At 36.5% G+C, this 23666-nt stretch overlaps 1 protein-coding gene across 5 annotated transcripts in view; it reads left to right on the top strand.

The window, feature by feature from the left end:
• Window positions 1-23666, top strand: part of LOC124233777 (alpha-(1,6)-fucosyltransferase) — a 272983-nt gene that overhangs the window by 35611 nt on the left and 213706 nt on the right. For 4 of the 5 annotated variants that reach the window (XM_046650977.1, XM_046650976.1, XM_046650979.1 and 1 more), the window contains exon 2: window positions 2829-2926. The gene's annotated coding sequence lies outside the window, so the exon portion shown is untranslated. Of the gene's footprint in view, window positions 1-2828; window positions 2927-12521; window positions 12631-23666 lie in introns of all 5 variants that reach the window. The other variant, XM_046650978.1, reaches the window with a different exon arrangement.

Here is a 23666-nt window from a genome sequence, read left to right as displayed (position 1 = left end):
TGGTTAAGTTCGTGTGCTCTGCTTTGGTGGCCCTGGGTTTCGCTGGTTCAGATCATGGACACAGACCTAGTACCGCTCATAGAGCCATGCTGAGGTGGCATTGATCCCTGAGAGATAGGAAACAGATTAGATGAGACCTGTGATTGCTCTAGCCTGGAGAGAATTTCTGGGCATGAAGCCAGGGCAGTAGAACCCAGGAGAAGCCAAGAGATCTCCCTGAATTGAGGAGACAGAGGTGGGAAGCTGAGGAGGTACCTGATACCCTGTGAATTAGGAGGTTTTCCATTTGGCTGACCATCTGTTACAGATATTAAGTTGAGGATCAGGTTGTTCCTTCAAGGTTTGTTTTTAAGATCTGTTGCGATCATTGTAGTCGTTATTCTAAGACTAATTTAGCACTACTGAGGTCTCTGCTTCTTGCTTGGAGTATACTAGGTCTCTACTCTGGTTGGATGGAACTCATATGTCTTCCACTCTGTATGAACCTTGGATTGTTCAGTTTTTAGCTCCCTGGCAGTTCTTTTTTCACCTGGCCTCATGAACTTTCACCCTTACTATGTGCAGGTTAGTGTTAAGTCAAAGACTCAGTGGACCCCTATGTAGATGTCTGGAGTCTTTTTCTGCCCAACTTCCTCCTCTGGTAGATTATTCCAGTAATTCCTGCCACCTCTACTTTTCTTTTTCTTTTCTTTTTTTTGTGGAGGAAGACTGGTCCTGAGCTAACATCTGCTGCCATTCTTCCTCTTTTTGCTTGAGGAAGACTGTCCCTGAGCTAACATCTGTGCCAGTCTTCCTCTGTTTTGTATGTGGGTCGCCACCACAGCATGGCTTGATGAGTGGTGTGTAGGTCAGCACCCAGGATTTGAACCCATGAACCTGGGGCTGCTAAAGTGGAGCCCACAAATTTAACCTCTATGCCACCTCACCTATGCCTTTCTGAACCCCAGTCTTTGTCTTTTCAAGTTAGCAAGACTGCTCTACTCTGCTTTGAATCTCCCTGCCTGCAGCAGTGTCTAGAATGTCTTGGCACAAAGTCAAAGTGCTTATAGGGCTTATCTAGCTTGTTTCCTTCTCTCAAGGAATGCAAATCTATACTAATTGTTGCCCAATGTCTGGAAACTGTTGTGTCATGTATTTTGTCTAGTTTTGTAGTTGTTTACTGTCTGAGGATAAATCTGGTACTGGTTACTTTGTAATAGCTAGAGGCATAAATCCCATACTGCTGCATTGTTCTGGGAGGTTGGTAAAGACTTGGGTGGAGGAAGGAATCACAGTGAACCTCGGCTGATTTTATAGTTAATGGCCATTTAGAAATTTGTATGTTTGAGGGTCCTGGGAGTAGGTGACTTGGCAGTGGTTTGCCTTTTTCAGCTAGAACTATCAGATGAGATAATATAAATAGTAAAGCATTACCTAAGTGTGCTTATTATTTTTGGTTTATAGTAATTTATTGAATGTTTTTATAGGCTGTTTTGGCTTAGAATAGATTTTTGATTCTTGGAATTTAAAATGATAATCGTTGGATTGCCTTTGTGGTGAAGGAGTTGGAGTTGGTGATGATGCTTCTATATTATTTCTAATCACCAAAAATTGGTTTCAGTAGGCTTTAATCTCATTGGAGAAGGACTGCTTCTCACAATTTATAATAAGGTCGGTCTGAGAATAATCTCACTTTGTAACAATAGTAAAGTAACTGGTAGAAAGACATATTTCCATAGAATGTATTGTGTCTCTACATTATTCTTGGGTTTTTGTACTCAGTGACTTGCACATACATACTCAGTGAAGATTTGATGTGTGAATCTTTGTTAAGACCATTGCACTTGTTGGTCAATCATACTGATTACTTTCTATATGTCAAACATGGTACTAGATGATGGAGAGGCAACAATAAAAGAAGTAGGAGATGGGATCCCTAATCAGAAGACTACATGAAATGGCACATATATAAGGCAGCAAAATATTCTAGCAAAGATTGATGGAGTACAGATTGATTATATCAGCCCTCAGGCAGGTGTGGAGGGGCTGGATCTTGAGAAAGTTGAGGGATGTGCATTGATTGACAAAGAGGATAAGGGAGAATAAGTCTGTTCTAAAAAGAAGGAGTGGTGTGTTGCAGGGTGACAGCTGAGAATGACAAAATTGTTCTGTGGAAAGCAAGCAAACTAAATGGAAATTTATGTAGAAGATAGAAATTAGGTTGTAGAACTAGTTGGGGTATGCAGGATGTGGAAGATTTTGAGTGTTAGTCTGAAAAGAAAGACATTTCTGATTGCCCTACATGTTAAAAAGTAGACAAAATTAAAGAATTTCCTGTTTACAAAGCAAGTTTTATAGGTGCTGACTTATTTTAAGATGATCTGTGAAGCAAATTAAGACACTGAGTGTCACTGTGTTTGACCATAATTTGCAAAATGAAAACCCATTCCTTATTGGGATTTGAAAAGCACTGCTTGCAGAATAAGTGAATATACAAAAGTTTTACGTGTTGGGGCCGGCCCCGTGGCCAAGTAGTTAAGTTCGCGTGCTCTGCTTCGTTGGCCCAGGGTTTCGCCAGTTCGAATCCTGGTCGCGGACATGGCACCACTCATCAGGCCATGCTGAGGCGGCATCCCACGTGCCACAACTGGAAGGACCCACAACTAAGAATGCACAACTATGTACCAGGGGGCTTTGGGGAGAAAAAGGAAAAATAAAATCTTTCAAAAAAAAAGTTTTACATGTTATTATTGGCTATATAGGGGGAAAAAGGGATTTTTTAAAAAAGTATCTTAATGCTGACTGAAATTCGAGTGGGCTGAATTTCATGTATTTTTCTTTTGTTCCAGGTTGCTGCTTTTGCTAAGAGAGCACCCATGACTCTGATGGTATTTTCATTCAAAATAAAGTACTCGATTGCCTTTATTGATTAACTGAACCAATTCAGGTTAGTACATTTTGTGGACATGATTTCTGTGTTCAAATTATATGCTAATATTTTGAGAAATGGATAATTTTTTGTTTATGTATTTAATTATTTTTTGGTGAGGAAGATTTGCCCTGAGCTAACATCTGTTGCCAGTCTTCCTCTGTTTTGCTTGAGGAAGATTAGTCCTGAGCCAACATCTGTGCCAGTCATTCTCTATTTTGTCTTGGGATGCCTCCACAGCATGGCAGATGAGTGGAGTAGGTCTGTGCCCAGTATCAGAACCTGCGAATCTCAGGCTGCCGAAGTGCAGCTGCCGAAGTGGAGTGCGTGGAACTTTAACCACTCAGCCATGGGGCCAGTCCTGATAATTTTGTGTTTAAAGCTGCATATGTATGTACCAGTGAAGTAGAAAAGGCAAGTCAGTCTAAACTGTATTGAATTTTGTATTAGTTAACATTTTCTGACTACCTACTATGTACAATCTGCAATGCATAAAATGAAAAATATTTTACTTCCTATTTATTAGTTTTGTACTTTAAAGTAAGGGACTGGATGAAACAACTTGTGGCTGAATACAGTACATTGTACTTTTGGCATCATTGTGTGGCATATTTGGTGCTGAAAAGAACTCAGATTTTTTTGACGTTTTTAGTAGCTGACATTTAAAGATTTTATTCTTGTCCAGATCTCAGTCATACATTAAAATTTTTGTTTATTTGTTTTTATTGTTCAATCTATGAGTTTTGACAAATGTGTATTCATCACCATAATCTTGTAAATTCACTCATCTTACCTCTTTTAGTCAACCTTTCTGTCAATCTCAACCCCTAGCAACCACTAATCTATTTTTTGTCTCTATAGTTTGCCTTTTCCAATGTGTCATTTAAATGGATTAATTTGGTATGTAGCTTTTAAAATCTGGCTTCTTTCACCTAGCATAATGCGTTTGGATTCATCCTTGTTATGTGTGCCAGTACTTCATTCTTCTTTATTGCTGAGTAATATTCTACTATATAGATATACCAAGGTCATTTTATTCATTCACCAGCTGATGGACATTTGGGGAGTTTCTAGTTTTTGGTGATTATTGCAGTCAGACTTTGTTTTTTCTTTTTTCATTGTGATAAAATACATGCAAAATGTATCATCTTAACTATCTTACTGTCTTGACTTTAAGTGTACAGTTCAGTGGTATTAAATATATTCACATTGTTTGCAGCCATCACCACTATCCATCCCCATAACTCTTTTCATCTTGTAAAACTGAAACTCTATACCTATTAAACAATAACTCTCCAGTCTCTGCTTGCCCCAGCCCCTGGCAACCACTATTATTCTTTATGTCTTTCTGATTTTGACTACTCTGAGTACTTCATATGAGTGGAATCTTACAGCTTTTTTTTGTGTTTGGCTTATTTCACTTAGCATAATGCCCTCAAGGTTCATCCATGTTAAAACATATTGCAGAATTTCCTTCCTTTTTAAGGCTGAATAGTATCCCATTGTAAGTATATACCACATTTTGCTTATCCACTTGATGGATGCTTGGGTTGCTTCCATGTTTTAGCTATTGTGGATAATGCTGCTGTGAACATGGGTGGACAAATATCTCTTCAAGATTCTGCTTTCACTTCTTTTGGGTGTATCCTCAGAAATGGAATTGCTGGATCATATGGTAATTCTACTTTTAATTTTTTGAGGAACCCCCAATGTTGTTTTCCACAGCCGCTGTACCATTTTACACTTCTACAAGCAGCATACAGGGTTCCAGTTTCTTCACATCCTTGCCAACACTTATTTTCTATTTTTTGATAGTAGCCATCTTAATGGGTGTGAGGTGGTATCTCATTGTAGTTTTGATTTGCATTTCCCTAATGATTGTAGATGTTGAGCATCTGTTCATGTGCTTGGTAGCCATTTGTATATTGTTTTTGGAGAAATGTCTACTCAGGTCCTTTGTCCAATTTTGAATCAGGCTGTTTGTTTTTTTATTGTTGAGTTTTAGGAGTTCTCTACATATTCTGGGTATTAATCCCTTATCAGATATATGATTTGTAAGTATTTTCTCCCAATCTGTGGATTGCCTTTTTATTCTGTAGATAGTATCTTTTAAAAAATTTTTAAAATTTTTTTATTTTTATTTTTATTTATTTATTTTTTAAAGATTTTATTTTTTCCTTTTTCTCCCCAAAGCCCCCCGGTATATAGTTGTATATTCTTTGTTGTGGATCCTTCTAGTTGTGGCATGTGGGACACTGCCTCAGCGTGGTTTGGTGAGCAGTGCCGTGTTCGCGCCCAGGATTCGAACCAACAAAACACTGGGCCACCTGCAGCGGAGCACGTGAACTTAACCACTCGGCCAGGGGCTAGCCCCTGTAGATAGTATCTTTTGATGTACAAAATTTTTAAATTTTCTTGAAGCCCTGTTTGCCTATTTTTTCTTTTCTTTATCTGTGCCTTTGGTGTCATATCCAAGAAATCATTGCTAAATTCAATGTCATGAAGTATTTGTCCCATGTTTTTTTCTAAGAGTTTTATTATTTTAGGTCCTTGATCCATTTTGAGTTAATTTTTGTATATGATCTTAGGTGAGAGTCCAACTTCATTCTTTGGAATGTGGATATCCCGTTTTCCCAGCACTCTTTGTTGAAAAGACTGTCCTTTTTTCCCTATTGAATGGTCTTGACACCCTTGTCAAAAATCATTTGACCTTATTTATGTGAGGGTATATTTCTCACATTCTCTCCATTCTTCTCTTCCTTTGGTCTGTATGTCTGTCTTTATGCAAACGTAATCAACTGTTTTGATTATTGTAGCTTTGTAGTAAGTTTTGAAATCATGAAATGTGAGTCCTCCAGTTCTTTTGTTCTTTTTCCAGGATTGTTTTGGCTATTTGGAGTCTCTTGAGATTCCATATGAATTTTAGGATGGGTTTTTCTATATCTGCAAAAATGTCATTGGGATTTTGATAGGCATTGCATTGAATCTGTAGATTGCTTTGGATAGTATTGACATTTTAACAATAGTAAGTCTTCCAGTCTGTGAACATGGGATGTGTTTCACTTATTTATGTCTTCTTTAATTTCTTTCGGCAGTGTTTTGTGGTTTTCATTGTACAAGTCTTTCACCTCCTTGGTTAAATTAATTCCTGAGTATTTTATTCTTTTTGATGTTCTTGTAAATAGAATTGTTTTTATAATTTCCTTTTCAGATTATTTATTATTTGTGTAGAGAAATGCAACTGATTTTTGTGTGTTGATGTTGTATCCTGTTACTTTGCTGAATTTATTTATTAGTTCTAGCAGCTTTTTTGTGGAGGCTTTAGGGTTTTCTATATAAAAGCTCATGTTATCTGCAGAGATAATTTACTTCTTCCTTTCCAGTCTGGGTGCCTTTTATTTCTTTTTCTTGCCTAGTTGCTCTGGTTAGAGCTTTCAGTCCTGTGTTGAGTAGAACTGGTGAAAGTGGGTCTCCTTGCCTTGTTCCTGATCTTAAAGGAAAAGCTTTCAGTCTTTCATCATTGACTATGTTTGCTGTGAGTTTTTCATATATGGCTTTTATTACATTAAGGTAGTGTCCTTCTGTTCCTACTTTGTTGAGTGTTTTTATCATGAAAGGATGTTGAATTTTGTCAGATGCTTTTTCTGTATCAAGTGAGATGATCATGTCCTTCATTTTGTCGATATGGCATATTACGTTAATTTTCCTATGTTGAACCATCCTTGCATGCTAGGAATAAATCCTACTTGGTCATGATGTATAATCCTTTTAATGTGCAGTCATACATTTTTAATATAAAAATACAATTCTATATTCTTTATTGTTATTTTATGTTGTTGTTGTTGTTAAAGAGACCACAGTGATTTAACTATTGCCTTTTTGGGCTGGGGTTGTATTTCTTTTTAAAAATGCCATTAAAAAATAACCACAAAAAATTTAACAGGTCTTGTGGGTAGGGGAGAACAGACCTATACTTTATGATCATTTTTGAGTATAGGAGAAGTGGTGCAAAATTATTAGAAAGGGGATATGTTGGAACTTACGGTTTTTCCTGATTATAGAAAAATCAGGTAGCTTTCTTGAGAATAGTGTTAAATCAGAAATGTACTGGTAAGTTTGTATAGTTAACCCTTATACAGGTAGCTCTAAAAGTTACCTGTTTGGAAAAGTCAAGTAAATTACAAGAATTCTCCTATCTTAAAAATGTACTTAAATTTAAAGAGGGCAAAAGTTGGGCATGAAAAGTCAATTTAAACTTTCTTGAATGAATATTTGGGATAAAATTGATGGAAACTTTCTGTTCTCCTCCTTAGGGGAAATTATTAATATAAAAATTAGCTATTTAGTGATCTCAAAAAGGCTATTTGAATATTTACAGTGAATCTTTGGTTCATTCTTTGCTACAGAAATAAAAAGATCTTCGGGAAAATATTATGCTATGACTCAGAATCTTGGTTTAGATTCTAGCTCCTAAGTCTGGACACTAAGAGTCACTGCAACTTTGAACTGTTCTCTTGTTTCTGAATATTTTTAGATAAATTATGTAACGTTCATAACATCCCTGTGGATAAGTGGTATCCTATATTGTGTTCTCAGGGAACATTACTGAAATGTAAAAACATTTTAGGCAGAGTGAGAGCGTTTTAGAGATGTTTGTGAGAAAATAATTTGTTCACTGGGCAAATGCAACACAGAGTCAAAGATGATGCTATGCCCAGAAGTCATGATTTCTTCAGGGTTTGAGCTGTCCCTTTCATGAGTGTCATGTTAATTATATAAGTTGTCTGGGATAAGCTTTTAATACAACATCAAAGATATCATAACCAAAAGCCAAATATTTGGAAAAGGATGAATAACTAGCATGTGGGAATACAGATTCCATTTGCTGAGGATCATGGTATAAATATTTAAGGCAACTCTCATGTATTTCCTAAAATTTATTAGGATTTTATGTACATACATACTTTTGATTTTCAGAAAAAGATGATTGAGTTTCTTGATGGCAATAATCATTTTAGATTTTGGTGTTTTCTGAAGGAAATATTCCTACAGCAAGTATTACTACTTGCCGAAAGAATGACTTAGTCTCACCCATCATTGGGCTACTTGGAGTTCATTAGTTATCTATGGAGTCCTTGTATCTGTAGATTCTCCAAGATTGGCATGGCAAGAAGTAGAAAGTGAGTTTTCTGAAAGCATGAGAAAATGGAATATATCAGAACTTTAAAAGCTGGTACTGCTCATAGAATTTTTACATGACATGGACCTTGAGGAACATTTAGTCCAATGCCTATAGTTGTTTTGTAAATAGGAAAATGGAGACCCAGAGAGGTGAGGTGAAATGCTTTTAGTCACACAGCCAGCTGGAGACATGTAGTATAGCACTCATTTTGCTCATCACCCTGCCTCTCTTCATCCTGGGAACATAGCTTGACCTAGGGTTGGGATAAAGTTAAATTGCTCAGTTAAGAACTGTTTACAAAACTCACTTTTAATTTCTTTTTCAATTGATTTTAAGTTAAAACAGGTCACAATTGAAATGGTAAGAGATACAGTCTTAATTTTCACACAGATGCAAAAAATATGCTGATGTTGAATTTATGTATAGCTAGAAAGATGTAACATAATTTTTTAACGACCTCAGAACATTTTTATGTAGCCTCGTTTAAAATGTCTAAAATTTAAATAAGACTCTTATTTTCTTAAATACTTTATATAAATATGGACTTTGGACTTCTGGTTTAAAATCTAAGTACCCTAAAATGATGGGTTAAATGCTGCTCTGGAGGATTTCATTTAATAAACATATTTACAGATGTAGTTGGTGAAGTTCAGAACTACCAAACAGTTTCCTTTCTTGCATGAACACTACTAGGCTTGGAAAATTAGCAGAAAAACTTTTTCGAGATACTATTATAGAAATGGAACATTTTAAAATAAAAATAAGAGTCAAACATATAAGTATTTACTTTTGGATATTTGATATGTAGGCATATTAAGGGATTGTGACTCAACTGAAGTGGTTTTAAGTTATACAGAAAGTACACCTCTTTGCTCTAATTTTTCCCTCCGAAACATCTTCTACTGATTGTATTGTACTAAACTTCATCCTGATCCCCTAAAAATCTCTTTAGCCCTTTAGGACAAAGGAGTCATCTTTTGAGAGAGAATTCTCCAGGAGTCCCTTGTGTTTTTGCACATCTTCTGAGCAGAAGCAGTGACAGCTTTTGTTGGGGGCTATCTTTTCAAGGAAAGTTGTACAGCAAACTGTTTAGAAAGATAGAAATAGTGTTTCTGTGAGGACAGAGGACATATTTTCTTGCTGTTCAGGATAATCAAAGTAATCCTTTTTGGGAAAAGGTAGGGTACATTTGCTTGCAACTCCTTTAAAAGATTGGGGTTTTATAAACTCAGCTTTCTTCTCCAGTAATGCAACCCATTGTGTGTGTGGGTATCAACTGGCTCTCCTCTTGTTGTCTTTGAGGAATTAGAGTTTGGGGAATCCATGCAAATGATGATACTCTAGGTACTGCTATTGTTTTGAGTAGTAAACTCTTCTTTGCCTCTGGCCCAGGAGTGTCATATCTTCCACCAGGATTATCTGATGTTGGCTCACCAAATATCACTAACACAACCTATTGATAAGACAAAGCTGAGTTTATTACTTACTGCAGTAAAGGAGAGAACACCACCTTGAGAAAGCTTTGGTTATGTCTTAGAGAGGCTAGGTCAATGTCAAAATTTTAGAATTTGAAGTTTGGTTTAATTTGAGTCTTACAGTGGTGGTGGTGAGTCTTGATTATGATTGGGTAAGTATCATGATATAGAATTGGTGGAAACTGCAAGGCTGTTTAGAATTGTGGAATTGGGGGAAACTGCAAGGCAAGGATTTTGAAAACTGTTGATGACTCCTATTGAAGAGTTGATGGGTCTTTCCTGAAGCTTCTGTAATGAACAATCAAAGTTATCTCCCTGCAGGAGTCTCCTGGAATAGTAGAAGTATGCTGCTGAAGACATTGGATTAGTAAAGTCATGTTAATGTATATGGCAAGATGTATGTGTAGGTGTCTTAGTTTCTTAGGGCTGCTATAACAAATTACCACACACTTAGTGGCTTAAAACTATAGGTTCTAGGGAAGAATCCTTTCCTCTTTCTTCCAGCTTCTGGTGTTTACAGGCAGTCCTTGGTGTTTCTTCTTTTGTGGCAGCATAACTGTAGCCTGTACCTCTGTCTTCACATGGTGGTGTTCCCCTGTATCTGTGTCCTTATTTCCCTCTTCTTATAAAGACACCTATCATTGGATTAGGGCCCACCCTTATCCAGTATGACCTCATGTTGCCTTAATTACATCTGCAAACACCCTATTTACAAATAAGGTCACATTCACATGTTCCAGTGGTTATGAATTTTCGAGGAACACTATTTAACCCAGTACAAGGAGTAGGTAGTTGCAGTCCTCAGTGTCCAAGCTGTGTGTGGCTACATGGTTTTGGTTCTCAATATCCATGAAACTGTCGTAGGCTGATTGCTTAGCTTGCATGTAGGATAAAATCTCAGGCTCTTCAGAGTTCTTGACAACAGTATAATCTAGTGGAAAGAATACCAGTGTGGAAATCAAGGTGCCCTGGTTCTAGTTTCTGCCCTGCTGTTAACTAGCTTGAAAAAGTTACTATCTTCTCCAGCTGTTGGTTTCTCAATGGTTAAAATGGGAGGCCTGGAAGAAGAGAAGAGGAATGGACCAAGTGATCTCTCATGGTCTTTCTAGCTCTCAGATTCTAAAGTTCTGTAGTTGTTGAGTGTCTGCTACATACCATATTGATAGTAATTTTGTTGGAGTGACAAAACAGAAAAAGGAAATGGAGGATGCTTTAAGTACTGATCTGGTAGTTCTTACTTGTGAATGTAGCCTTATTTATGTTTTGTTTACTTGGGTGAAGATCATTAATGAAGATACTGATATCGAACCTGAAGTGAGTTTGCTCACCCGTTGCACAGCAAGCCAATCTCTGACACCGGGTGTAGTGGAAGAAAGTAGGAATTTTATTATTGCACAGTGTTGAGCAAGGAGAGAGGGCAGCTAACGCTAAAATCCCAAACTCCCTGAAAAGGTAAAAGGAAGGGTTTTTATTTGGGGTTTTAGGTAGGGGAGGGAGAGCATATGGCCTTGCTGGTCGGAGCTTTCCCACCAGCCTGTCTTTGGCCTTGAGACTACTTGCAGAGAGGAGGGAGCCCGTGACCTAGCTAGTCAGCAGCTTTCCCACCAGCCTGTATCTCTTTGTGGGGCAGAGATAGTGAATCCAGGTGCTTATCCTTGGCGGTATCTGCCTCCATGGAGGATAGTGGATTCTGGAGCCAGGAAGCCAGGGAGTGAGCAGGGAATGAGTGTTTTGGTTTTAACCCCATATATATGCTGGGTTTAATGGAGGGAAACTGATATCAGGATTGATATCAATATTAGGTAAACATGGAGTTAGCTCTGATCTCTCTTATATTTTGTTTTTCATTTGAATAGTGTATTTGGAAGGGAGACATTCTTTAGGTCAGTTAATTCACTTAAAGTTAGAAAAATGTGTTGTTGCTGCACTCTCTCAGCTGAATTCAGAAAGTGAAATAACCTTTTCTGAAGTAAGCATGAGATTGTAGCTCCGCCTTCATTGCCCACATTTCTCTGTCATTACATTCCTGTGGTCCAGGGATCTTAGAAAAATTCTTACCAGAGAATGATAGTAGTCCCGTGAGGTGGAGCAGGGTGCTGGAGTTCTAGATGAAGTGATTCTTCCTCCACTGAATATTTCGTAGGTTTTGAATAGGTCCCCGCAGTATTGTGTTTGAATTCTTTCTTTGAATAATGTTGAAAATACATAATAATTACTTCATAGAGATATTGTGGGCACTCAAAAGGAAATTCTGTAGTAATGCTAAAACCACCTGTGGTTCTGTATGTGCTTGTTCTTTTCTAGCTACGAATTAACAGTGTCTATATATTCGTGATAAGTATAAATACAGATTGAACCAATATCTGTGGATTTGGATGGAAGTGACTTATGTGGAAGAAAATAGGGATTTTTGATTCACAACACTTGAATTTAAGGATCTGCCAGCATGCAGCTCTTTAATTTCAGACAAATTTTACCAAGCATCAGTGCTTTCATAGTGGGTGTTTGAGCAATTCAGAGACTATCACTAGATGTTGTAACAATGGTGATTTTTTTCATTTTTTAAATTTTGGAAGGCCTATTAGAATATAAAATTTGTAGTAACACTGTAGCAATACCTGAAATAAAGTATATTAAGATGGACAGAATATAGAAACTAACTTAAGTAGATACTATAATTATGATAATAAAAAAGACATACCTCTGGATCATATTTTCAATTCACATTTCCATCCTTCAATGAAAAGAGTAGGAAAATGTATTACTTTTTTTTTTAATATACTGTCTACATCAGTAAGAATAATTTGACCTTTAAAAGTCAGTATTTTTTGACTTGTGGGCTGTTTTGATGATTCCTGGGAAGGCGTTTTTTTTTTGGTGGGGGATGGGCGTGGTGGTTGATCATTCAGGTTGGGATTAACCTTTGTTCCCTTGTAATTTTCCTTCCTCACTTTAGACTTTGAAGTTGGTCTACTGATATTACCAACGAGGGAAAGTTTCTCCAACTTATAAGAAATATTTTCCAGTTTCAGAGAATTATAAATTGGCAAAGAATAAAAAGAAGGGTATGGATGTGTTTGATTTCTTTACTTTTATGGTTTGGAGTTTTCACTTTCTTTGTACTGCTTATTTTTTGTTGGATTCATAGATGCTTGAGAAATTAGAGGAATCCTTGCCCTCCCCATCACCCCCCACTACTAATGCAGCCCCATAGGAAAAAAGACGAAAGAAAGAAAGAAAACCATGTTGAACACTTTTTTTTCTTGAACACCTATTCTGAATTAATGGATTACTGTGTAAGTTGTTTGGTTGGAGGTTTTTTTTAAAAAACAGATTTTATTTCTTAGAGCAGTTTAACTTTCTAGAAAAATTGAGCACAAAGTACAGAGTTCTCCTGCATTCTGCATGCTTGCTATAACTGCTTATTACTTCTGGGAGGTTCCCCTCCCCCTCCCCCAATTCTTTTGGATTTTGTGGAGGGTTTTTTTTTGGTGAGGAATATTGGCCCTGAGCTAATATCCATTGCCAGTCTTCCTCTTTTTGCTTGAGGAAGATTGTCCCTGAGCTAACATCTGTGCCACTCTTCCTCTGTTTTGTATGTGGGACCCGCCAAAAGATAGCTTAATGAGCAGTGTATATGTTCCCACCCAGGATCTGAACCTGCGAACCCAGGCTGCCAAAGTGGAGCACGCAAACTTAACCATTACGCCACCTGGGCGGCCCTGGATTTTCTGTGTGGATGGTCATGCCATCTGTGATCAAAGACAGTTTTATTTTATTTTTTCCTAATTTGTATATCGCGTATATCTTTTTCTTTGTGTTTTGTTTTTTGGTGAGGAAGATTCTCTCTGAGCTAACATCTGTTGCCAGTCTTCCTCTTTTTTGGTTGAGGAAGATTAGCCCTGAGCTAACATCTGTGCCAGTCTTCCTCTTTTTTTTTTTTTTTTTTTAAAGACTTTACTTTTCCTTTTTCTCTCCAAAGCTCCCCTGGTACATAGTTGTATATTTTCAGTTGTGGATCCTTCTAGTTGTGGGATGCCGCCTCAGCATGGCTTGATGATCGGTGCCATGTCTGTGCCCAGGATCTGAACCAGCAAAACCCTGGGCTGCCTCGAACCCTGGGAGTGAACCCTGGGAGCACACGAACTTAACCACTCGGCTATGGGGCCGGCCCCCAGTCTTCCTCTTTTTTGTATATAGGTCACTGCCACAGTGTGGCTTGACAAGCAGTGTAGGTCCACACCTGGGTTCTGAACCCATGAACCTGGGCCACCGAATTGGAGTGTGATGGACTTAACCATTATGTCACAGGGCCAGCCCCATATCCTTTTCTTGTCTTATTGCATTAGCTAAGATGTCTAGTATGATACTGAATAGGAGTGGTGAAAGGAGAAATCTTTTCCTTGTTCCTAATCTTAAAGGGAAAGTATCTAGTTTCTTGCCATTAAGAATGATGTTTGCGGTGGGTTTTTTGTAGATTTTCTTTATCAGCTTGAGGAAGTTCCCTTCTATATCTATTTTGCTGAGAGTTTTTTATCATGAATGGGTGTTGGATTTTATCAAATTCTTTTTCTGCATCTGTTAACATCACATTACTTTTCTTGTTTAGCCTGTTGATGTGATGGATTATAGTAATTGATTTTCAAACGTTGAACCTGACCTGTATACCTAGAATAAATCCCATTTGGTTGTGGTGTATAATTTGATTTCCTAATATTTTTTTGAGGACTTTTGCATCTGTGTCCATGAGAGATGTTGGTCTGTAGTTTTCCTTTCTTATAATGCTCTTGTCTGGGTTTAGTATTAAGGTAATGCTGGACTCATAGAATGAGTTAGGAAGTTGTTCTCACTGCTTCTGTTTTCTAGAACAGATTGCAGAAAATTGGTATCATTTGTTTCTTAATTGTTTGGTAGAATTCCCTAGTGAAAATACCTGTGTGTGGAGCTTTCTGTTTTGAGAGATTACTTTTATTCAGTTTCTTTTATCAGTATAGGCGTATTCAGATGATCTGTTTCTCCTTGTCTGAATTTTGGTAGATTGTGTCTTTGAAGGAATTGGTCTGTTTCCTCTAAGTTATCAAATTTTGGGGCATAGAATTATTCATGATATTCCTTTGTTATCCTTTTAATGTCCATGAGATCGCTAGTGATGGCCCTTCTTTCATTTCTGATATTAGTAATTTGTTTTTTCTCTCCTTTTTTCTTGAGAAGCTTGGCTAGGGGTTTATTCATTTTATTGATCTTTTCAAAGAACCGCCTTTTAGTTTTATTGATTTTTCTCTATTTACCTATTTTCAATTTCACAGGTTTCTGCTCTGATTTTTATTATTTCTTTTCTTTTGCTTATTTTGGATTTAATTTGCTCTTTTTCTAATTTCCTAAGGCAGAAGCTTGGGTGATTGATTTTAGCTCTTCTATTTTAATATATGCATCCTAAGTGATCTAAATTTTTCTCTGAGAGAGCAAAGCAATACTGCATATGCTGCATCCTACAAATTTTGATGTTTTATTTTCATTTTTATTTAGTTTAAAATATTTTTTAATTTCTTAAAACTTTTTCTTTGACTCATGTTATGCGTGCTGTCAACTTCCAAATATTTGGGGATTTTGTAGCCTTCTTTCTCTTATTAATTTCTAGTTTAATTCCATCGTGGTCAGAGAGCATACTTTGTATGAGGTCTATTCTTTTAGATTTGTTCAGGTGTGTTTTCTAGCCCAGAATATAGTCTGTTTTGGTGAATGTTCCCTTTGTGCTTGAGAAGAATGTGTATTCTATTATTATTGGATGAAGTAGTCTATAGATGTCAGTTAGATCTAGTTGCTTGATGATGCTGTTCAGTTCAGTGATATTCTTTCTGATTTTCTGCCTGTTCTGTCAATTACAGATAGAGGCGTGTTGAAGTCTCTAAATATAATTGTGAATTCATGTCTTTCTCATTGCAGTTCTACTAGTTTTTACCTCATGTATTTTGATGCTTTGTTGTTAAGTCCATACTTAGAGGGATAGTTATGTCTTCTTGGATAATTGACCCTCTATCATGAAATTCCCTTCTTTATTGCTGGAAATTTTCCTTGTTCTAAAATCAGCTCTTTCTGAAATTAATATCAATACTCTAGCTTTCTTTTGATTAGTGTTAGCATGGTATATCTTTCTGCGTTCCTTTACTTTAATCTGTCTGTGTTTTTATATTTAAGTGGGTTTCTTGTAGGCAACATAAAGTTGAGTCTTGTCTTTTGAATCATTCAGTCTCTGTCTTTTAATTAGATCATCAGTGTTTAAAGTAATTATTGATATACTTGGATTAATATCTACCATATTTTTAACTGTTTTTCTATTCCTTGCCCTTGCTCTTTGTTTGTGTTCCACTCTGTTTCTAGTTTCTCTCATTTAAATTGAGCTTTTTATATGATTCTGTTTTCTATCCTTAGTAAGTGTATCATTATACCTCTTTAAAAATTTTTTTCTAGTGGTTGTTGCAGAGTGTGCAATTATACACTTACAGCCAATCCAAGTTCACTTTCAAGTAACACTGCACTGCTTCATGGGTACTGTAGGTACCTTATACAGAGTATTCCCAATTTCTCTCTCTCATTCTTTATAACATTTTGTCATTCATTTCATTTATCTATAAGTTGTGATTACCGAATATATTATGCTATTATTTTGAACAAATTGTTATCTGTTAGATCAGTTAAGAATAAGAATAATAAAAGATTTAATTTTACCGTTATTTATTGCTTCTGTAATGCTTTTTGTTCCTTTATGTAATCTGTGTTTCTGACCTATATATTTTTCCTTCTCTGAAGAACTTTTAATATTTCTTGCAAGGCAGGTCAGTAGGCCTTCAGTTACCTCAATTTTTGTTTGTCAGAGGAAGTGTTTCTTTCTTTTTCATTTTTGAAAGATAATTTTGCTGAATTCAGAATTCTACCTTGGTGGTTTTTCTTTTAACAACTTAAGTATTTCATTACGATCATTTTGCTTGTATGTTTCTGAAGAGAAAGTTTGATGTAATTCTTATTTTGCTTCTCTCTAGGTAAGGTTTTTGTTTTTTTGTTTTTCTCTTGATTCTTTCCAGTTTTTCTCATCTATTTTTCTGCAATTTTATTTTCCTATGCCCAGGTGTAAGTATTTTAGTGTTTATTCTACTTGGTGTATTCTGAGCTTCCTGGATTTGGTTTGGTGTCTATCACTAAGGTATTCTTTTTCTGTTACAGTATTGTTGATTTGTAGCATTTCCTTTTGATTCTTCTCTTAGAGTTTCCACCCATCTGTTCTTGCATGTTGTTCACTTTTTCCATTAGAGTCGTTAGCATATTTACCATAGCTATTTTTAAACCCAGTGACAATTCTAAAACCTCTGCCATATCTGAGTCTGATTTTGAGGCTTGCTTTGTTTCTTCAGATTGCGTTTTTTGTCTTTACAATTCTTTGTAATTTTTTTGTTGATAGCCAGACATAATATATTAGGTAAAAGAAACTGAGGTAAACAGGCCTTTAGTGTGAGGTTTTATGTTAATCTCACCAGGAGTTGGGCTGGGTTTATTACTGTTTGCTGTAGCTGTGGTGTCAGAGGGTAAAATTTCTGGTAGTGTCCTTGTTTTTGTCTGCCCTGTTGTCTTGATTTTGTAGAGAATCCTTAAATAGGGTCTGAGACTTGCAGTTCTTTTGCTTGTAATGCCCTGTTATTGTGCAGGAGTTGTATTGATGTGGTGGTAAGGGGATGGGAGTTCTGTAGTCCTGTGATTAGTTCTCAGTCTTTTAGTGAGCCCGATTTGGGGATCTCCTTCCCCATGTTGAAGGATGGAGGGGGCTGGAGTTGTGTATTTCCTTTCCCCAGGTTGTTAGACACTGTAAAACCCTGGTAGGTTAGGCTCTGTTAAAATAGTTTCCTTTTCAGGATGGCGCTTTGAAGAAAAAGAGAGAGCCCTGGGAATATTTCAAAATGGTTACTTTTCCCCTCTCCCTGCTGGAAACAGGAAGGAATTTTTCTCAGATCTTTACTGTGAGAACCTGGTAGGGCTCCTGGAGGTAAAACTCAAGCAAGTGTGGAGCCCTCTTAAAGACTGGGTCCCAGTCACTCTAAGCTAGTCTACACTGAGCCTCCAGCAGTTGTCAGTTACTGTTGAAAATGTTCCTCCTGAAACTGGCTCCAGCTGAGGACTACGCTCCTGGGCTTTTACTTTGTACACACTGTGATTTTCTGTATCTGCCTGCCTGTCTATTCAGTTTTCAAGGTAGCAGTTTGCCCTCTGACCTCAGTTCTCTAATGATTCTAATAAGAGTTTCTGGTTTTCATTTTTTTTATCTTCCTTTTTTGTTGTTGTGAGGACAGGAATGATGAGTTCCAAGCTCTTTATATGTTGGACCTGATTGAAGATTATTTTTGACGATTTCATAATGGTAAAGACTTGGTATAATACCCTTTCTCTGATTTGTCAGTATTACTTATTTGGAATTTTATTTCCTTCTGGCATCAATTTTGTACATTTTGAGGTAGTATATTCTAATTTGCAAGAATGAGTAAAGAACTTTTCCAGAGGGAAGCTGATCTTAGGACTGATTCTTGTTATACGTGAGATGATTCATTCTTAGCCCATGTACTGTTCTTTTTTTTGCAAGTGTAGTTTGAGGGCAACAGCAACCTTTGTTTCCTATGTTGATAGTGAAAGTTTCATTTTTACTCTTATGAGTCATACAAAAATTACTTTATTTATTTTTGCAGCCTTTTTAGCTGTAGGGGCATGTCAAGTTTCACTAATTTGTACTTCTGTAATTATAATGATGATGCTGAGGATAGTTATTAAAACTTTGTGCTGATACTTTGGATTTCTGGAATCATTTAATTGGATGACTCATTTAGATTGGGTGTCTTAATTTAATTAGTACACTGCCCACTAATTATCTTTATGAGCAGAGAATAGGGTAATGTTAGTTTTTACATTTTCTGTGATGTTGTAAAAAACTAATGCACATCATGAATTTAGTGCTTAGATATCTTGGTGGAAATTGAAGTATAAAAAGAGAAATTGGTGTAAATTATATGTAAAATGTCGTTTTCTTTTGAAAAACCTTCACATTAAAAAAATCACTGTTATAATTTAGACAGCTTTTTATTAAAAGAAGAGAATCACCCTTAATTATACCAGTTTAACATGACTATAGTTACCGTGTGGGTGTCTGTACCCTCTAGTCCTTTTTCATATGTAGATTTTTTTACATAGTTGTGATCATAATTTGTTTTTGAATTTGTTCCTTTCTTTTTGCATTTAGTAGTGCGTTTTCTCATTCTGCATCATTGTGTTTTTATTATGTAATGTTTTTTCATTGAGTAAGGTACTGTTAGGTTGGTCAGATTGACAGTTTATTGTTCCCATCATGGCGAGGAACTGTGTGTGCATTTAGCTTGTCCATGTCTTTTGATTTAGCTTTTCTATGTTTGTGCCATTTCCTTGCCTAGATTTTCAGAAGTCTCAGTCTCTCTCTCTCTCTTTCTTTTTCTTTCTTTTAAAGAGTATTTTATGGTCTCTTTCACAGAGCTAATTAACTTTTATTGGATCTTGAAAAATGGAATTTTTTTCATATGATTAGAAAACAGTCTGTTAAGACCTACATTGCCACAGTGATCACACAGTTCTATTCTAAAAAATTGAAATTTGTAACTAAGAGATGAAAATGATCTTCCAGATGTGTCAAACTTGGTATTCTAGTCTCTCACCCTTAGGTTATAAATTGTTGTTAATCAAATATTTTAATATTTTATGTTAAACTTACAAATTGAACTTTTCCGTATTGATTTCATATATGTGGATTTAATTTGATGTCTTGTCAGGATTCCTTATTAGATTTCTCTGCATTCTTCTGACTTTTCCTCTGCCCTATCTAAACTTGTGTTTAGAGCTAAATTGAGTCTAGCCATTTGGGTGGAAAGTCAGTACTAAGAGAAACTTCTGCTGAGTCTGATAGTTCTGAACTCATCTTCTCACTCATAAAAATCTATCAAAGGACTGTTTTAAGATCTACTATACTGTATAATCCCTTCTTGCTTTCTAAGTTAGACATTTTATAAATGCATTTAGCTTTTTTTTTTTTACTGTTGTTTTCTTCAAGATATTTTACTATGATTAGAAAAAAAATCATCCTTCTGCTAACACCTTGGTGAGCCCAGGGGAAGAAAAGGATTATACAGAATCATTGGGTTCATTTCATTGTAAAAGCAGCAAAATTCCTTAATTGGAATTTGTTGTTCTTCTTTGCGATTTGTTCATGGAAGATAGGATTTAAAAAAAAAATATGACTTAGGAATATTTGTATTGGTGTGGGATCTAAAGTGATATGTACAAGGATTCATCATATTTCTTTCTCTCCTTCCCCCCTTCTTTCCCCTAGTCTTGCTGTCTTGCCTTTTCTCCAACAAATTTAATGAACAACGATTATGAGTTTGGGATACAAAATAATGAAGGCCTTGCCTTTAGGAAGTTGATAATATAGTATGTGAGCTGGAAGTGTAAGTTAATAATTGCAGTACAAGAAGTCCCCTAATTTTCTATATAATAATATATTCCCCAAAATGTGTTTGAAAATAATCAGAGAGGTAGGAGGTGTTTGGGTGTTTATGGATAATTATTCCACAGAGCTAAACTGTATTATTATAAAATATCTAATTCTAGTTCTTGGGCATGCTGTCTCCCTTGGGACCAGAAATCCTAGTTGGTGTATAACATCAAGTATCTGGATGGGATTGCTAAACATCTTTGCGGCTGAGCAAATGGATCTTGGCCCCAGCCTTCTTGTAGAGGGGAGATGCAGGCTCTGGGATTTGAGCCCTGTTGCTGGGATGGTAGGTATATGAAACTGAGAGGAAAAGAATCTTTCTCACCCTGCAGTGACAGTATGAGCTAGGTGTTTAACAGGTGCCTCACACTCATCTATTTGATTGTCCAGGATCTGCTTCCAACTCTACGACACCTGTAGCTCTGCACTGTCCCTGTCTCAAGGGAGAAATCAAGGACCAAGGTAGATTGGGGGATGAGTTAGACCAGACAAGAGAATACCTACCTTACAGAACATTAGAGTGACAGCTTCATTCACCCCTTCACCCTTACCCGCTCCCAGCTTCTGTGTTTCTGTGGCCAAGGCTTTCTCTGTAGCAGGACTGGGAAATGATGTAGGAATAACTTTTTTTCATCATAGGCCAGCATAATAGCAAGTGTTGCCCTAAACTCCAGGGAGGCCTGGCTTCACACTTCTCCCAACTCCTTAGCATTGTGATATGCCAAAGCTTCATGCAATAACTCAAAAGCGTCATTAATAAGGTGATGTCTAAAAGACTGAATTGGATGCTTTGAAGGTAGTTTGAGGGTGTTAGTCTATAATGTGTGAAATGTGTTGAGCTGTGTGAAATTCAGTCCTGTGAAGCCTGCTTAGTGTGGTAAGTACAGTGGAAATATCTGTAAAACTTGGTAGTAGCATACAGAGAGAGGTAGTAAATTGTGCCTAGAAGGTAGCAAAAGGGTTCACAAAGGAGGGGATACTTGAATTCTTGAGTAAACAGGTGGCTTTAGAAGTAGATGTAATAGTGGAAGTTTCCGCCTGATAATACTGAGGTTTTGAAACCTTACTCAAATCAGAAAGGGCTCTGGTCCAGAATACATTATTTGGGACTAAGCTCTCCCAAATATCTTTATGCCCTAATTCTTTATGCACAAAGTTCAGCAACTTCTAAGCTACTGTTAGTAAAGTTTCATTGTAAATTATACACTAGATGATTGAATGTTTTTTAAATGAAGCAGTTGATAATTGAACTTTTATGATGATTCAGGTACTCTGTTGAATGCCCGAGACACCCACACGGATAAAACATGAATTAAAATCTTAAGGAAGCAAAAGTCCAGAAGAAGGACAGAAATCTCTACAGTTATGACAAATAGGGAACTGTGCTCCTACAAAATGTGCTTTGTAAGCGTAGGGAGGGAGTGATGATTCCACTGGAGTGGAGAATTAGAGAGTTTGAGAATGGTGCTGAAAGGAGATGGCAGTTGAGTTGATAGCAGACATAATTTTTAAAGCTGAGCTTCAAGTACCAGGTCCCTAAGGTTTCTTTAACTCTAGACTTCTCTGGTTAAGTTACAATCTCCTATAGCATTCAGTTACATATCTGTACAAAGATTATTACTACCTTAAATAAGGACCCTGAGATTTTGCATGGTTCAGGAGCAACAAAGCAAAATTATCTTTTCTTTGGTATGTTATGCTTACTAGCAACATTACTGTAACCACTACTATACTACCACTACTGCCATTGCAACTACTTCTACCATTTCTATTACCACTATTGTTAGTACAACTTTCTAATACTGTTACCCTCCTCCTCCTTCTACTACTACTACTACTTCTACTACTTCTACTAGGTAAAAACTACTTGTTTTTAACAGGAACCACTTTAAGTTCTTTACTGATTTAAGATGGCAGATTATATCAATTTTTAGGAAGAATCTTCAAGAGTATTTGTTTAGAAAAAAGTGACTTTTCACAAAAACTTAACAAAATTATCCCCATTTTCAAAAAGTATTGTGATAATTCAAGTTCTAGTTATGAGTGATTATCCTGTTTTCCCTTTCTTTATGTTTCCTAAGTATTATTTTATGCATGATAATATGCTTGAATTTCTATAATTAGATTTATTCCAAATAAAAATCAACCTAGCTATAAGACTTTTCTCTACTTAAATATAGGTTTTTTTGTTACTCATGAAGATTCTGAGTATTTCTCTGACATTCACTTCAGTCAGGCTGTTTGGGTGAGTTCTAGAATTTCTCTAGAGAGCATAATCTATGAAGCTAGGCAGAAGTGGTCTGATTCGTGAATTGGATTACCAGCTGTGCTTGCATTGTTAACTTAGATGTTAAGTTCCTACATCTGTAAAGTGCAGACAAATAATAAATGTGGAGTCTTTAGCATATGCTTTGCATGAAGTAATGGCTCAATAAAGTTAACTCTTAATATTGTTAACTGAACAAGAGTTCTTAGGTCTTTGGCCTTAAACATAGAGACTTTGGAGACTGTGAATACCTTGGAGCCGCCTTAAGCCAAGACTAGATTCTAGCAAGCACCTTTTTATTTAGTCATTTGTTCATTGAGCATATACTTTTCCATTCTTTTAACTTTAGCAAAATACTTAGGTCAATTAATTTCATTTCTATGCATATACACTTATACAGAGAAGATGGCCTATAGAATGGCCTATTCTGGGTGTTCGTTTCTGATCTGAAGCTAATCAAGTGCCTACAGCCTTTGCTGAATTTTTTTTAAAGGACCCTGATATTGTAAAACAGTAGGACAGAGGAAACAGACTCTTGGTATACCTCTAAATTCTGGCATAGGATGAGGCCACAGGGTTGTTCGATTTCCCTATGAAGTAAGCATAATCATATAGCGAGAGTTGATGAGAGAACCTTTTTCACAGCTTCTAGTCTGGGTAAGTTTGGCTCATTTGGGATAAGATAGAGGAATCTGAACTATAGAGCCAAACTACAACCGATGTCTTTTTTTATAAAATGTTTTTAAAGAAGTTCTAGATTTAAAAAGTACCTTGTCTTAGATGTTATCAGGCATCAGTGATAACTGATGAAGACAGCAGAAAAAGAGATGAATGTAACCAAATGTAGCTTATGTCTGCTGTAATCGTTTTCGTCAGAAGATCTAGGTTGTAGAACCAGGCCTGTAGATGGGGACTCCATGATAGTCAAAGGCTTGAGGGCTTTGATTCTTCCTTGTCTTTCTTCTTGGGCAGTGGAGGTCGGAAACACAGTCACAGTCACAGAAACCTTTGTATGTGTAGTTAATATTCTGAAAAGAGACTTTCAGTCCTCCATCCCAGATAGGATCTATCTTAGGTACTTAAATTTTTAGAGCAATAACATTACTATGCTTTAGGTTCTGAGTTGCAGACTTGGAATTTGATATAGGCAATTATAGAATAGAAGATAAATCTTATTTTAAAAATATTTGTTACTTACTGTGCCCCCCCCACCCCCCCCCAGTTAGTAGTGACTTTAGTATGGAAACATTCTTAAAAATCCTAAGATAGTTATACTTATG

Source organism: Equus quagga, unplaced genomic scaffold (assembly GCF_021613505.1).
Source record: "Equus quagga isolate Etosha38 unplaced genomic scaffold, UCLA_HA_Equagga_1.0 220_RagTag, whole genome shotgun sequence".
Lineage (NCBI taxonomy): Eukaryota > Metazoa > Chordata > Mammalia > Perissodactyla > Equidae > Equus > Equus quagga.
This window is presented reverse-complemented; position numbering and strand designations above follow the sequence as displayed.